Source organism: Ornithodoros turicata, unplaced genomic scaffold, assembly GCF_037126465.1.
Source record: "Ornithodoros turicata isolate Travis unplaced genomic scaffold, ASM3712646v1 ctg00001150.1, whole genome shotgun sequence".
NCBI classification, from domain to species: domain Eukaryota; kingdom Metazoa; phylum Arthropoda; class Arachnida; order Ixodida; family Argasidae; genus Ornithodoros; species Ornithodoros turicata.
Genome location: NW_026999480.1, coordinates 75,676 through 80,599, shown reverse-complemented (window position 1 = coordinate 80,599; position 4,924 = coordinate 75,676).

Sequence of the window (4,924 nt, the reverse complement as noted above, 5' to 3'; positions counted from 1 at the left end):
CGGTATGACGCGATAAATACGACCTAGCACTCGTCTGATGGCCCGGGTCGTCCTCTTTCACTTGGTAGTGCCAGCTTCTCCACGACTTTATATGTTGACGCTGGAGAGGTTAACGACAAACTGCCAGCTGAGAACGGCGAGCCCGAGGCGGTGATGGGGGATGATCCTCGTCTCATTTGAGGCAGCCGCGTTGCCCGCCTACTGGAGCACTTAAGAAACCAGGAATCTGAGCACGGCTACGACATAAACCCGGGCGCCTCATCCCAGACGTTCGGCAAACGGGCCTACGGTATGACGCGATAAATACGACCAAGCACTCGTCTGATGGCCCGGGTCGTCCTCTTTCACTTGGTAGTGCCAGCTTCTCCACGACTTTATATGTTGACGCTGGAGAGGTTAACGACAAACTGCCAGCTGAGAACGGCGAGCCCGAGGCGGTGATGGGGGATGATCCTCGTCTCATTTCGGCAGCCGCGTTGCCCGCCTACCGGAGCACATAAGAAACCAGGAATTTGAGCACGGCTACGACATAAACCCGGGCGCCTCATCCCAGACGTTCGGCAAACGGGCCTACAGTATGACGCGATAAATACGACCAAGCACTCGTCTGATGGCCCGGGTCGTCCTCTTTCACTTGGTAGTGCCAGCTTCTCCACGACTTTATATGTTGACGCTGGAGAGGTTAACGACAAACTGCCAGCTGAGAACGGCGAGCCCGAGGCGGTGATGGGGGATGATCCTCGTCTCATTTGAGGCAGCCGCGTTGCCCGCCTACTGGAGCACTTAAGAAACCAGGAATCTGAGCACGGCTACGACATAAACCCGGGCGCCTCATCCCAGACGTTCGGCAAACGGGCCTTGGGTATGACGCGATAAATACGACCAAGCACTCGTCTGATGGCCCGGGTCGTCCTCTTTCACTTGGTAGTGCCAGCTTCTCCACGACTTTATATGTTGACGCTGGAGAGGTTAACGACAAACTGCCAGCTGAGAACGGCGAGCCCGAGGCGGTGATGGGGGATGATCCTCGTCTCATTTCAGGCAGCCGCGTTGCCCGCCTACTGGAGCACTTAAGAAACCAGGAATTTGAGCACTGCTACGACATAAACCCGGGCGCCTCATCCCAGCCGTTCGGCAAACGGGCCTAGGGTATCACGCGATAAATACGACCAAGCACTCGTTTGATGGCCCGTGTCGTCCTCTTTCACTTGGTAGTGCCAGCTTCTCCACGACTTTATATGTTGACGCTGGAGAGGTTAACGACAAACTGCCAGCTGAGAACGGCGAGCCCGAGGCGGTGATGGGGGATGATCCTCGTCTCATTTCAGGCAGCCGCGTTGCCCGCCTACTGGAGCACTTAAGAAACCAGGAATTTGAGCACGGCTACGACATAAACCCGGGCACCTCATCCCAGACGTTCGGCAAACGAACCTTGGGTATGACGCGATAAATACGACCAAGCACTCGTCTGATGGCCCGGGTCGTCCTCTTTCACTTGGTAGTGCCAGCTTCTCCACGACTTTATATGTTGACGCTGGAGAGGTTAACGACAAACTGCCAGCTGAGAACGGCGAGCCCGAGGCGGTGATGGGGGATGATCCTCGTCTCATTTCAGGCAGCCGCGTTGCCCGCCTACTGGAGCACTTAAGAAACCAGGAATTTGAGCACGGCTACGACATAAACCCGGGCACCTCATCCCAGACGTTCGGCAAACGGACCTTGGGTATGACGCGATAAATACGACCAAGCACTCGTCTGATGGCCCGGGTCGTCCCCTTTCACTTGGTAGTGCCAGCTTCTCCACGACTTTATATGTTGACGCTGGAGAGGTTAACGACAAACTGCCAGCTGAGAACGGCGAGCCCGAGGCGGTGATGGGGGATGATCCTCGTCTCATTTCAGGCAGCCGCGTTGCCCGCCTACTGGAGCACTTAAGAAACCAGAAATTTGAGCACGGCTACGACAGAAACCCGGGCGCCTCATCCCAGACGTTCGGCAAACGGGCCTTGGGTATGACGCGATAAATACGACCAAGCACTAGTCTGATGGCCCGGGTCGTCCTCTTTCAGTTGGTAGTGCCAGCTTCTCCACGACTCTATATGTTGACGCTGGAGAGGTTAACGACAAACTGCCAGCTGAGAACGGCGAGCCCGAGGCGGTGATGGGGGATGATCCTCGTCTCATTTCAGGCAGCCGCGTTGCCCGCCTACTGGAGCACTTAAGAAACCAGGAATTTGAGCACGGCTACGACATAAACCCGGGCACCTCATCCCAGACGTTCGGCAAACGGACCTTGGGTATGACGCGATAAATACGACCAAGCACTCGTCTGATGGCCCGGGTCGTCCTCTTTCACTTGGTAGTGCCAGCTTCTCCACGACTTTATATGTTGACGCTGGAGAGGTTAACGACAAACTGCCAGCTGAGAACGGCGAGCCCGAGGCGGTGATGGGGGATGATCCTCGTCTCATTTCAGGCAGCCGCGTTGCCCGCCTACTGGAGCACTTAAGAAACCAGGAATTTGAGCACGGCTACGACATAAACCCGGGCGCCTCATCCCAGACGTTCGGCAAACGGGCCTTGGGTATGACGCGATAAATACGACCAAGCACTCGTCTGATGGCCCGGGTCGTCCTCTTTCAGTTGGTAGTGCCAGCTTCTCCACGACTTTATATGTTGACGCTGGAGAGGTTAACGACAAACTGCCAGCTGAGAACGGCGAGCCCGAGGCGGTGATGGGGGATGATCCTCGTCTCATTTCAGGCAGCCGCGTTGCCCGCCTACTGGAGCACTTAAGAAACCAGGAATTTGAGCACGGCTACGACATAAACCCGGGCGCCTCATCCCAGACGTTCGGCAAACGGGCCTCTGGTATGACGCGATATATACGACCAAGCACTCGTCTGATGGCCCGGGTCGTCCCCTTTCACTTGGTAGTGCCAGCTTCTCCACGACTTTATATGGTGACGCTGGAGAGGTTAACGACAAACTGCCAGCTGAGAACGGCGAGCCCGAGGCGGTGATGGGGGATGATCCTCGTCTCATTTCAGGCAGCCGCGTTGCCCGCCTACTGGAGCACTTAAGAAACCAGGAATTTGAGCACGGCTACGACATAAACCCGGGCACCTCATCCCAGACGTTCGGCAAACGGACCTTGGGTATGACGCGATAAATACGACCAAGCACTCGTCTGATGGCCCGGGTCGTCCTCTTTCACTTGGTAGTGCCAGCTTCTCCACGACTTTATATGTTGACGCTGGAGATCACACTTATACGGCTTGTCGCCTGTGACGCACCAGGCTTGTGTTCTGGCTGAATTGCTTAGGACAGAGATCGCACTTGTATGGCCTTTCCCTCATGTTTGTACACTTGCGAACCCACAGCTTTGTGCTCCCTCCGAATTCTGCGGAACAAAGATCGCACTTATACGGCTTTGCGCCTGTGACGCACCAGGCTTGTGTTCTGGCTCAATTGCTTAGGACAGAGATCGCACTTCTATGGCCTTTCCCCCATGTGTGTACGCTTCTGAACCCACAGCTTTGTGCTCTCTCCGAATTCTGCAGGACAAAGATCACACTTATACGGCTTGTCGCCTGTGACGCACCAGGCTTGTGTTCTGGCTGAATGGCTTAGGAGAGATCGCACTTGTATGGCCTTTCCCCCATGTGTGTACGCTTCTGAACCCACAGCTTTGTGCTCTCTCCGAATTCTGCGGGACAAAGATCGCACTTATACGGCTTCTCGCCTGTGACGCACCAAGCTTGTGTTCTGGCTGAATTGCTTAGGACAGAGATCGCACTTCTATGGCCTTTCCCCCATGTGTGTACGCTTGTGAACCCACAGCTTTGTGCTCTCTCCGAATTCTGCGGGACAAAGATCGCACTTATATGGCTTCTCGCCTGTGACGCACCAAGCTTGTGTTCTGGCTGAATTGCTTAGGACAGAGATCGCACTTCTATGGCCTTTCCCCCATGTGTGTACGCTTGTGAACCCACAGCTTTGTGCTCTCTCTTGAATTCTGCTGGCAAAGATCGCACTTATACGGCTTCTCGCCTGTGACGCACCAGGCTCGTGTTCTGGCTGAATTGCTTAGGACAGAGATCGCATTTGTATGGCCTTTCCCCCATGTGTGTACGCTTGTGAAGCCACAGCTTTGTGCTCTCTCTTGAATTCTGCTGGCAAAGATCGCACTTATACGCTGTGAGAGGCACTACAACAGAATGTGTTCAAATTTACTTTTAGTGTGTACATTTATTTAGTTTGGTCGTGAGACAAAAGGAAATTCTCGGGATTTTGGTATCAAGTTGGCATATGTAAGTGGTTGGAAATCTTTTTTTTATTTCTTTCCGTCGATTTCTTTGTTCACTTCACAAACAGACGAGACGTACGGCATAAGACAATGGATGCCTCAAGAGAAGCACAATGGTAGATAGCTGGGCTAGTTTGATGACTATCCCTGGTTTGATTAACGAAGTGCCAAAGGAGTATGAACAAGAGATGTAAGACAAGCACAAGCGCTTGTGTTTCCCTTAGCTCTCGTGTCCATGTTCCTTCCGCGCTTCAGTAGTCAACGATAAAGAAGATACCCATTCATCATGAGAGGAAGAAAAAGAGGGAAGGGAGCAATGTAAGAGCATGTTGCTCATGGAAATGAACCGTTCTCTGCAGTTCAGAGCCTGTGAGAGGATGGCGTTTTCATGTCTGTTTGTCTCCCCGGCACTGGGTTTGTGACACTTCAATGCATCACCACCAAATCCAGCTCCAATCCAACTATTTTTGAACCTCAGTTTGTTCATGCGTGCAAGTTTGGAAACATTCCACCAGAAAAAAAAGCAGAAATAAAATGGGATAGGATATAGACAGCTTCTGCATAGCCTTTTCTCCCTGCACATCATCATGTGTTCATGAAGGACATACAACAGCA